This window comes from Callithrix jacchus, chromosome 8 (assembly GCF_049354715.1).
Source record: "Callithrix jacchus isolate 240 chromosome 8, calJac240_pri, whole genome shotgun sequence".
Classification (NCBI taxonomy): domain Eukaryota; kingdom Metazoa; phylum Chordata; class Mammalia; order Primates; family Cebidae; genus Callithrix; species Callithrix jacchus.
Genome location: NC_133509.1, coordinates 137,051,978 through 137,064,529, shown reverse-complemented (window position 1 = coordinate 137,064,529; position 12,552 = coordinate 137,051,978). Strand labels below are relative to the sequence as shown.

Genomic DNA, 12,552 nt, shown 5'->3' with positions numbered 1-12,552 from the left:
TCAAACTTGAATCATTATAATGATTTTGTGAATCATTTCCTTCTAAACAACTACCAAAATAATTTTCTAAAGACGGTGCTTTAGACATTACATATTCTTTTGCCCAAAAACTTTCAATTATTTGAAATATCCACACAATTTAAGTCATACACCAGCACTTCTCAGCCTGTTTCTTACCTAGTGCATAAATCCTCCATTCTAGTCAAATGGTTCTGCTGTCATCTCTTTTTATTTTTTGAGGCAGAGCAAGGCTCTGCCACCCAGGCTGGAGTGTAGTGGCTTGATCTTGGCTCACTACAACCTCCACCTCCCAGGTTCAAGCAAATCTCCCAAGTAGAAGGGACTATAGACATGCATCACTGTGCCCAGCTAATTTTTGTATTTTTTGTAGAGATGGGATTTTGCCATGTTGCCCAGGCAGATCTCAAACTCCTGGGCTCAAGCAATCCACTCACCTCTGCCTCCCAAAATTCAAGGTGTGAGGCACCATGCCCAACCTGCTGTTATCTTAGCTATGTCCCTTACTTGAGATGACCTTCCCCCCACTGCCCACCTTTCTCCTTTATAGCTTGTTATTTAAGAACTAGTTTGAATTCCATCCTCAACAAGCCCTGAGTGATAAAACCGTATCTGAAACCAAGGATTCTCAACTCAGGACCCATAACTGGCTTCAGGAAATGTTTAAACTCCCTATCATTGTGTTCAAAATTTTGTGTGCGGATTCATTATATGATTAGAGTCTTATCAGCATGTGCTAATTAGCTTGTATTCATTTATTTATTTTGAGAGTCTGGCTCTGCAGTCCAGGTTGCAGTGCAGTAGTGCAATCTTAGCTCACTGCCACTCTATCTCCCAGGTTCAAGTGGTTCTCCTGCCTCAGCCTCCTGAGTAGCTGTGATTGCAGGTGCCTGCCACCACACCCAGTTAAATTTTTTGTATTTTTTTGTAGAGACAGGGCTTCTCCATTTTGGCCAGGCTGATCTGAAACTCCTGACCTCAGGTGATCTGTCTGCCTCAGCCTCCCAGAATGCTGAGATTACAGGTGTGAGCCACTGCACCCAGCCCCCTTGTGTTAATATTTATATTTTTTACATATATGCCACCTTTTAACCAGATTGTATGCACACTTTTTTTTTTTTTGAGACGGAGTTTCGCTCTTGTTACCCAGGCTGGAGTACAATGGCACGCGAACTTGGCTCACCGCAACCTCCACCTCCTGGGTTCAAGCAATTCTCCTGTGCCTCAGCCTCCTGAGTAGCTGAGACTACAGGCATGCACTACCATGCCCAGCTAATTTTTTGTATTTTTAGTAGAGACGGTGTTTCATCTTGTTGACCAGGATGGTCTCAATCTCTTGACCTAGCGATCCACCCGCCTCGGCCTCCCAAAGTGCTGGGATTATGGCACCCAGCCATATGCACACTTAAGCATAGGAGTAACCTTGTTAAAATTCTCTGTAGTCTCAATTTTTTTTCTTTTTCCTGTTTTTAGAGATAGTGTCTCACTATGTTGCGTGGGCTGGAAGTACAGTGGTACAGGCCTGGCTCATTGCAGCCTCGACCTTCTAGGTTCAAGCCATCCTCCTGCCCCAGCCTCCTGAGTAGCTGGGACTAGAGGAACACATCACATGCCCAGCTAATTTTAAATTTTTTTATAGAGACAGAATCTCACTATGTTGCCCAGGCTGATCTTGAACTCCTAGGCTCAAGTGATCCTCCGGCCTCAGCCTCACAAAATGTTGTGATTACAGGTATGAGCCACCACAGCCAGCCTGTATTCTCAAATTTTTGAGTAGCTACATATGCTTCATTGTTCTAACTTTTGGGATGCATCAGTAACAAAAATTCCTCACCCATGGATTCCATATTCTTGCAGGGAGAAGACAGAGGATAAGCAATAACAGAAAGACAATAAGCACAACTAAGTACATCATGTAGTGATTAGCGCTAGGAAAAAGAAGTAGGTCAGGGTAAGAGGGATTGAGAATATGTCAGGTAATTTGCAGTTTCAAATATGGTGGTCAAAATAAGCCTCTTTGAGATACCTACATTTCTGCAAAGATTTGACAGAAGTAAGGGGGTGGGCCATGGGAAGAACTGAGGAAAGAGTGGATCAAGGACAGGAAAAAACCACAGCACAGACCCCCAAGGTGAAAGTGTGTCTAGTGTGTTCAAGGAACAGTAAGAAGGCCATTGTGCTGGAGCAGAGTGAGCAGGGAAACCACTGCAGGGTTTAAGAATGTGTTTGTTGGCCAGGCGCGGTGGCTCACGCCTGTAATCCCAGCACTTTGGGAGGCCGAGGCGGTGGATCACGTGGTCAAGAGATCGAGACCACGTGGTCAACATGGTGAAACCCCGTCTCTACTAAAAATACGAAAAATTAGCTGGGCATGGTGGTGCGTGCCTGTAATCCCAGCTACTCGGGAGGCTGAGGCAGGAGAATTGCCTGAACCCAGGAGGCGGAGGTTGCGGTGAGCCGAGATCACGCCATTGCACTCCAGCCTGGGTAACAAGAGTGAAACTCCATCTAAAACAAAAAACAAAAAAAAAACCAATTTCTCCACCATGCTCTTGTAACAAATCCCTGTCTCCTCTAGGACACCCTGCTCCAGCAGCAAGTTACTGTTTCTCGTGGGCAGACTCCCACACTGCACTGCCTCTTCCCATGCAATCTATAAGCCTGCTGAGAAGAGAAGAGAGCAGCACAGAGAAACCAGTGGTCATTTCTCCCGGAAAGTTTGGGAGTGTGTTGATGATTGTCAGCAGAATTGCTTCTTTCTCCAGTTAAAAACAAAACACAGCCAGTGTGGTCGCTCACACCTGTAATCCCAGCACTTTGGGAGGCCAAGGTGTGAGGATAGCTATAGCCCAAGAGTTCACAGCCAACCTGGCAACATAGCAAGGCCCTGACTCTATAAAAATAAGATTAACAGGCAAGGCCTAAAGATACAAAAAATTAGCCAGGCATGGTGACGCATACCTGTAATCCCAGCTACTTGATAGGCTGAGGCAGGAGAATCACTTGAACCTGGGAGGCAGAAGTTGCAGTGAGCTGAGATCACGCCATTGCACTCCAGCGTGGGCAACAGGGTGAGACTGTCTCAAAAAAATAAAAATAAAATTAGTCAGGCATGGTGACATGCACTTGTAGTCCCAGCTACTTGGGAGGCTGAGTCGGGAGGATCACTTGAGCCCAGAAAGTCGAGGCTGTACTGAGCCGTGTTTGCAACACTGCATTCCAGCCTGGGCCACAGAACAAGACCTTGTCTCAAAAATATATAATAAAACAAAACATCTCTGCCTATTGTTTACTGTCTCCAGTCCCAGCCTTAAAAGAGTACAGCTGTCTCCTACCCTCTCAAATAAATGTACCTCCATGTGTGCTTTTTTTTTTGAGACTGAATCTCGTTTTGTCACCCAGGCTAGTATGCAGTGGCGTGATCTCAGCTCACTGCAACCTCTGCCTCCAGATTCAGGCATTTCTCCTGCCTCAGCATCCTGAGTAGCTGGGATTACAGGCGCCTGCCACCACACTTTGCTATTTTTGTGATTTTTTAGTAGAGATGGGATTTCATCATGTTGGCCAGGCTGGTCTTGAACTCCTAACCTCATGATCCACCTGCCTCAGCCTCCCAAAGTGCTGCGATTATAAATGTGAGCCAGCTAATGTGTGCTGTTTTGTCTTAGACTCTAGGGACGAGACTGAAATATGGGTTCCAAACCATAGTAATAAAGGGGAAACTAGAGGAAGAAAATAAGGCAATTAACTGTCATAAGAGTGTGACATTCTGCCACAGTCACAGAACTAATTGAATTATTACTTAGAGTATGTTGGAGCTGAACTCAAATTAGAACATCACTTTTTGTAGATAAAACTTTGTTTTTCATTGTTAAGCTCCTCCAGTAAGAAGTAAAACAACAGCTTATCCAAGCAGCCTAGTAAGTACTGTGGATTTTATCTTTGCAAAGATTAGAGCAAGGACATTCAAGCTTAGTAGCCTCAATAACAGTTTCTAACTTTTTGTATCTGAGATCCTGAAAGAGGAAAGATGAGATTTTTTTTTTTTTTTTAAGAGTCAGCAATGAGCAGCTATATATATTTATTTATTTATTTTTGAGGCGGAGTTTCGCTGTTGTTACCCAGACTGGAGTGCAATGGCTCGATCTCGGCTCACCGCAACCTCCGCCTTCTGGGTTCAAGCAATTCTGCTGCCTCAGCCTCCTGAGTAGCTGGGATTACAGGCACGCGCCACCATGCCCAGCTAATTTTTGTATTTTTAGTAGAGATGGGGTTTCACCTTGTTGACCAGGATGGTCTCGATCTCTTGACCTCGTGATCCACCTGCCTCGGCCTCCCCAAGTGCTGGATTAAAGGCATGAGCAACCGCGCTCGGCATGAGCAGCTATATTTAAAAATAAAATAAAATAAAAAAGTACGGCCGGGCGCAGTAGCTGACGCCTGTAATCACAACACTTTGGGAGTCCAAGGCAGGCGGATCACCTGAGGTTGGGAGTTTGAGACCAGCCTGGCCAGCGTGGAGAAACCCCATCTCTACTAAAAAAATACAAAATTATCTAGGTGTGGTGATGCATGCCTGTAATCCCAGCTACTCAGGAAGTTAAAGCAGGAGAATCGCTTGAACCCAGCAGGTGGAGGTTGCCATGAGCCAAGATCACTCCATTGCACTCCAGCCTGGGCAACAGGAGTGAAACTCTGTCTCAAAAAAAAAAAAAGTACTTTTCACTCTCTGAAGAGCCTCATCAGCATTACTGGCCTGTTGAGAAGCAGCCAGTAAAGCTGGGTGATTTTTAGCCACAGATTGCTGTAAAGTCGTAGTCAGGGGCCTGTGGTGGGAAGTAAGATTCATTCGTTAATTTAAAAATTCATTTTAGGCCGGGTGCGGTGGCTCACGCCTGTAATCCCAGCACTTGGGGAGACCGAGGCGGGTGGATCATGAGGTCAAGAGATCGAGACCATCCTGGTCAACATGGTGAAACCCCGTCTCTACTAAAAATACAAAAAATTAGCTGGGCATGGTGGCGTGTGCCTGTAATCCCATCTACTCAGGAGGCTGAGGCAGGAGAATTGCCTGAACCCAGGAGGCGGAGGTTGTGGTGAGCCGAGATCGCGCCATTGCACTCCAGCCTGGGTGACAAGAGCGAAACTCCGTCTCAAAAAAAAAAAAAAAAAAAAAAAAAAGAATCCACTAAGATATTGCTAAACACATAGTAAATAATCAACACATACTGAATTGAATTTCTGGTTTGTTCCTCTTCCATCTTCATATTTTTGCCTTTTGTTTCTCTCTTTTCCTGGTGTTTCCATTTCCACGCCTCCCCTTAACTGAACTATGGTAACCTGTAGTTCCTCATACCTGTTACACCTGTGCTTTCACGCCTTGCATAAGTGAGATTCCTTATCACTGAAGGCTGCTCACCCCGGAAGACTTCACTCCAGAAGACTTCACTCCAGAAGACTTCACTCCAGAAGTCACTCCTGCCTGGTGTGCTGTCTGCTTATTCAACTCTCAGGTTTCAACTTCAAGGTGGCTTTCTCAAAGAGGCTTTCCCTGAAGCCCCAAATGTAAGTTACATCATCTTATTTTCTCATAGAATTATTTCCCGTACAGCACTCAACACAATTTCTAATAATATATACATCACACTCTCACACTGTCACACACACACACTCACACACACTGTCTCACACACACACACTGTCACACACACACATACACACACTCACTGTCTCACACACACTCTCATACACACACACACACTCACACACACACAACACACACATATATATTTATACTTTTCTTAAATTACAGCCACCTCTGCCAGTAGACTATGAGCTCTTTGAGAAGACGGATTCTGCCTTTCTTTGTTGGGCATTTTGTGTGTAGATTGTAGGCTAACATTCAATAGGTACTCAATACATACTTGCCAAATGAATGACTCACTTCCTTTGAGAAACATTCTCTAACTTTTAGCACCTTGTGTTAACACTTAACTTTATTATGAGATTTATTACATTGCTGTCTCATCTCACTAGGTTGTTAGCGATACATGAGTGCAGTTCACACACTTGAAGACATGCTCATAAATGCTTTCTTACACCTTCCCCACAGTTAAACTCTGCCTTAGTCATGTAACTTGTGCTTTCAGATAGCTCAGCTTCTAGCTTTCTGAAGGGAGTTTCAGCCCCTTGTTTATTTTATGTATTTGGCTTTCAGGTAAATATGTATTTACCATGCCCGTTGTTCACTCACTTCCTTAGTCCCAACTCATTCTGCTTCCCTCTTCCTAAAAAATAACAAAAAAAAACACTCCTGTCCTCAGAGAATAATTTTGCATGTGGTCACATTTGAGTTTAATAGGATAGAATATTGAATTTGCTGGACAGGTTTTAACGTTGCAAGGATTACCAACTGGGTATTTAATGTGGCTCTAGATCTGTTTATTGGGATAAGAAAAGATTATGAGGTTGGGCACAGTGACTCATGCCTGTAATCCCAGCACTTTGGGAGGCCAAGGCGGTCAGATTGCTTGAGCCCAGGAGTTGGAGACCAACCTGGGCAACACAAAGAACCCCATCTCTACAAAAAAATTTTAAAAATTAAGCAGATATGGTGGCACATGCCTATAGGCCCAGCTACTTGAGAGCCTGAGATGGGAGGATCATTTGAACCCAGGAGTTTCAGGCTTCAGTGAGCTGTCATCACACCACTGAACTCCAGCCTGGGTAACAGAGTGAGCTGCATCTCAAAAAAATAAATAAAGATGGCTGGGCACAGTGGCTCATGCCTGTAATCCCAGCACTTTGGGAGGCCGAGGCAGGTGGATCATGAGGTCAAGAGATTGAAACCATCCTGGTGAGCATGATGAAACCCCGTCTCTACTAAAAAATACAAAAATTAGCCTGGCGTGGTGGCACACACTTGTAGTCCCAGCTACTCTGGAGGCTGAGGCAGGAGAATTGCTTGAAGCCGGGGGACAGAGGTTGCAGTGAGCCGGGATCACACCACTGTACTCCAGCCTGGCACCCAGCAACAGAGCAAGACTCTGTCTCAAAAAACAAAAAACAAAAATAAAGAAAAAATAAACTGGCATTAAGCCTTTAAAAAAATTAAAAATAAATAAAGATTATGAATGTGAACATTGAATGATTTTTCTTTTTACCATGTCTTTCTCATCCATAGCAATACTTTATAGATTGTTGGTGCTCAATAACTGTTTAGTGGATTGAATGTATACTCAAAAAGCACTGAACTTAAGGTCAAAAGACATGACATAAATTATATTCATTATTCCATTATTTGATATTGTGACAGTATAGTAGATAAAAAGTTTTAAATGAAATTATCCTTATTTATATATGACTATATGTTGGAAATCTAAGAGAATCAACTGAAAAACTGTAAGAAACAGTAAGAACCCAGGCCGGGCGCGGTGGATCACGAGGTCAAGAGATAGAGACCATCCTGGTCAACATGGTGAAACCCCGTCTCTACTGAAAATACAAAAAAAATTAGCTGGGCATGGTGGTGCGCGCCTGTAATCCCAGCTACTTAGGAGGCTGAGGCAGGAGAATTGCCTGAACCCAGGAGGTGGAGGTTGCGGTGAGCCGAGATCACGCCATTGCACTCCAGCCTGCTCAAAAAAAAAAAGAATAGTAAGAACCCAAGCATGGTAGCATGTCATGTAATTCCAGCTAATTAGGAGGCTGAGGCAGGAGGATTGCTTGAGGCCAGGAGTTCAGGTTTACATTGTGAGTCATGATAGTGCCACTGCACTCCAGTCTGGGGATGTAGCTAGACTCCCATCTCTAAAAAAGAAAAAAAGAAACAATAGACAATGTAATATAGCAGATTTTAAAATTATTGGCTGGGTGCAGTGGCTCACGCCTGTAATCCCAGCACTTTGGGAGGCTGAGGTGGGCAGATCACTTAAGGTCAGGAGTTTGACACCAGTCTGGCCAGCATGGTGGAAACCCTGTCTACTAAAAATACAAAAATTAGCTGGGCGTGGTGGCACGTGCCTGTGGTCCCAGCTACTTGGGAGGCTGAGGCGGAAGAATCGCTTGAACCTAGGAGGCAGAGGTTGCAGTGAGCCAAGATCGCGACACTGCACTCCAGCCTGTCGCATGGCGACGGAGCAAGACTCTGTCTTCAAAAAAAAGCTATTCAGGAGGCTGAGGCGGGAGAATTGTTTGAATCTGGGAGGCAGAGACTGCAATGAGCTGAGATTGCATACACTGGACTCCAACCTGGGTGCCAAGAGTGAGACCCTGTCTCAAAAAAAAAAAAAAATTTGGATTCAGGCTAGGCACAGTGGCTCACACCTATAATCCCAGCACTTAGGGAGGCCAAGGCCAACATGGTGAAACCTCACCTCTACTAAAAATACAAATACAAAAATACAGGCATGCCTGTAGTCCCAGTTACTCTGGAGGCTGAGGCAGGATAATTACTTGAACCCGGGAGGCGGAAATTGCAGGGAGCCAAGATCACGCCATTGCACTCCAGCCTGGGCAACAGGAACAAAACTCCGTCTCAAAAAAACAAACAAATAAATACAAAAACTAGCCAGGCATAGTGGTGCCCGCCTATAATCCCAGCTACATGGGAGGCTGCGGCAGGAGATCATTTGAACTCGGGAGGCGAAGGTTGCAGTGAGCTGAGATCCTGCCATTGTACTTCAGCCTGGGTGACAGAGCAAAATTCCATCTCAAAAAAAAAATTAGCAGTCAAACATCAGTAACTTTCTCTACTTTCTCGGTAAACAGTAACTAATTTAAGTATAAAAGAAGAAAATGTCACCTTCACAATAACAAAATAAGACAAATAGGCTGGACGAGGTAGCTCCCTCCTGTAATTCCAGCATTTTGGGAGGTGGAGGCCAGGAGAGCGTGACCAGCCTTGGCAACAGAGGGAGACCCCATCTCTACAAAAAATTTAAACGTTAGCTGGGTATGGTGGCACACACCTTTAGTCCCAGCTCTTGGGAGGCTCAGGTGGTAGGATTGCCTGAGTCCAGAAGGTTGAGGTTGCAGTGTGCCATGTTCACACTGCTGTATTCCAGCTTGGATAGCAGAATGAGACCCTGCTGTCTCAAAAAAGAAAAAGAAAAAGAAAGAAGCTCATTGTTGCTAGTGTACATCTCACAGAGAAGTGGAGTGCCTTTAATTGCATTGACTGCGGTGTGAATGGTGCCCCCTGTAGAAAAACAATGTTTTTAGAAACTATTTGAAGAGTATGTTAAATTCTGAAGAAACAAAATAATTAAAACACCTCGTTCTTAGGTAAGAAGACTCAACATTGTATATATGACAGGGGTTTTGGTTTTTTATTTTTCTTTTTTTTAGACGGAGCCTCGCTCTGTCACCCAGACTGTAATGTAGTGGTTGTGATATCGGCTCATTACCATCTCCTAGGTTCAAGCGATCCTGCCTCAGCCTCCTGAGTAGCTGGGATTGCAGGTGCCCACTACAACACTCAGCTAATTTTTTGAATTTTTAGTAGAAACAGGTTTCACCCTGTTGGCCAGTCTGGTCTTGAACTCCCGACCTCCAGTGATCCACCCACCTCTGCCTCCCGAAGTGCTGGGATTACAGGCATGAGCCACAGTGCCCGGCCAAAATGACAGTTCTTTCTAGATCTGTGTCTGAATTAAATTTAGTCCAAATCAAAATCAACAGAATTTTATTTACAGTTTGTCAGAATTATTCTAAGTTTCGTTTGGAGTAAGCATTTAGGAATCACTATGAAGAAGAAGAGTGATGGTGGGGGTGGAGTGCGGGGACTTGCCTCCAGATATTAATATGTGAAACAGATCCTGTTCCTAAGATGGAGTAAGTACAGAGTTAGATCCCAATAAAAATGGACATGTGATAGAGATGGCAGGATTAACTTAAGAAAAGGTATTAGAAGAACCAACTAACCATTTATAATTTTAAAATTGGATTCCTACTTCCCTCCTCCAAAATAAACTCCAGATAGAGCAAAGATTTTAATATAAAAAAGTAACCATAAGAGTCCAAAAAGAAATGACTTGAATAAATATATTTGTAATCTTGAAGTGAAGAAAGCTTTTCTAAACATAGCCCAAAATTCAGAAGCCATAGGATATTTTTATTTTATATCTTTCATGGCGCAAACCATATAAAAAGACAGCAACCTTGGAAAAAATATTAGCAACACATACAGCAAGGGGATAACATCCCTAATAATAAAAACGTATTTCAAGCAATTAGAAAGACAAGATAACCCAATAGAAAAAAATAGGCAAAGGACATAAGCCATTCATAAAATTTGGATGCATTAGGATTTTTATTTATGACTTCTGCATTGCCTGTTATACCTAGAAAGAATTTCTCCACTGCAGGATGCTCATTGTTTCTAATAACAAAAGAAATGCAAATTGAAACTATTTTTTACTATCACATTGGAAAATCTCAACTATCAATATAAAATTGATAATAGTGTTAGCATAGATTTTAGTGTTGGCACAAGTATTAAGGATGGGGCCAGGCATGGTGGCTCACGCCTATGATCCCAGCACTTTGGGAGGCGGAGGCGGGCAAATCACAAGGTCAGGAGTTCGAGACCAGCCTGGCCAACATGGTGAAACCCTGTCTCTACTAAGAATACAAAAAATTAGCTGGGCATCATGGCAGACGCCTGTAATCTTAGCTACTCAGGAGACTGAGGCAGGAGAGTCGCTTGAACCCGGGAGGCGGAGGTTGCAATGAGCCGAGATTGTGCCACTGCACTTCAGCCCAGGCAACAGAGACTCCATCTCAAGAAAAAAAGAAACAGGATGGGTTCATATACTTGGTGAGGGAGAGAAAAAAAGAAAGGTATTTTAGGCATTTTGATTTTCCGTTAGTGAAAATGTGTAAGTTGCCGTTATTTATTTGGAGGGCAATTTGATTGTTTCTGTCAAAATATTTATTGTACTTAGGTGATTTGACTCAAGTTCTAAGACCTTACCCTTATAAATGTACAAAGATTAGGCCGGGCGCGGTGGCTCAAGCCTGTAATCCCAGCACTTTGGGAGGCCAAGGCGGGTGGATCTCGAGGTCAAGAGATCGAGACCATCCTGGTCAACATGGTGAAACCCCGTCTCTACTAAAAATACAAAAAATTAGCTGGGCATGGTGGCGCGTGCCTGTAATCCCAGCTACTCAGGAGGCTGAGGCAGGAGAATTGCCTGAACCCAGGAGGCGGAGGTTTCAGTGAGCAGAGATTGCACCATTGCACTCCAGCCTGAGTAACAAGAGTGAAACTCTGCCTCAAAAAAAAAAAAAATGTACAAAGATTATGTGTATAAGGATTTTTACCAAGGCATTGTTCTTAATAGTGAAAAATTGCTGGCTGGGCGAGGTGGCTCACACCTGTAATCCCAGCACTTCGGGGGGCCAAGGCGGGCAGATCACAAGGTCAGGAGTTTGAGACCAGCCTGGCCAGCATGGTGAAACCCATCTCTACTAAAAATTCAAAAATTAGCCAGGCATGGTGGTGCGCACCTGTAATCCCAGCTGTTTAGGAGGCTGAGGCAGGAGAATCGCTTAAACACAGGAGTCGGAAGTTGCAGTGAGCTGAGATCGTGCCGCTGCATTCCAGCCTGGGTGACAGAGCTAGACTCCATCTCAAAATAAAAAAAAAAAATAGTGAAAAATTGGCAATAATCTAAATACCCATCAATAGTGAATTGGATAAATAAATTATGGAAATGACATACTTTATAGCTGTTAAAAAATGAATACATAATCTTATATATACTGACATGAAAAGATATCCAAAATATATTAAATGAAAAATACAGTCCTGGTGTGGCGGCTCACACCTGTAATCCTAGCACTTTGGGAGGCTGAAGCAGGAGCATCTGTCATTATTTAAGCCCTGGAGGCTGAAGCTGCAGTGAGCCATGATCACACCAGTGCACTCCAGCCTGGGTCACAGAGCAAGAACCTGTTTGAACTATGTGTGTGTGTGTATCTGCGTGTACACACATATGTTGCAGATTAGTATGTATAATGTTTCATTTTCTGAAAAGCAAAAATAAAAAGCATTTTTTTGAGACTGAGTCTGGCTCTTGTTGCCCAGGCTGGAATGCAGTGGTGCCATGTTGACTCACTGCAGCCTCTGCTTCCTGGGTTCAAGCGATCATCCTGCTTCTGCTTCCTGAGTAGCTGGGATTACAGGTGCCTACTACCACATCCAGCTAGTTGTTGTGTTTTTAGTAGAGATGGGGTTTCACCATGTTGGCCAGGCTGGTCTCAAACTTCTGACCTCAGGTGATCTGCCCACCTTAGCCTCCCAAAGTGTTGGGATTACAGGTGTGAGCCATCATGCCCACCCTGAAAAGGTAAAATTCGTATATACATGTAATAAAATAGGTCTTATTAAACTCTGAGTTGGAGAACTGACTTCATTACTTAATAACACTTTCACTTTAGAGAGTAACCTCTAAATCTATTTTCTTGTGCCTAAAGTATTACATATTTCTTACGTGTGTCAAAAGTTCAAAAGACAAAATATATAAAATC

At 43.6% G+C, this 12,552-nt stretch overlaps 1 long non-coding RNA gene across 2 annotated transcripts in view; it reads left to right on the top strand.

Annotated features, from left to right (window-relative positions):
* The window catches only part of LOC118145038 (uncharacterized), a 48,639-nt gene that overhangs the window by 2,920 nt on the left and 33,167 nt on the right, over positions 1–12,552 (top strand). For both annotated transcript variants that reach the window (XR_004730186.3, XR_013521604.1), the window contains exon 2: positions 5,365–5,583. This is a non-coding gene — a long non-coding RNA (uncharacterized LOC118145038). The remainder of the gene's footprint in view (positions 1–5,364; positions 5,584–12,552) is intronic.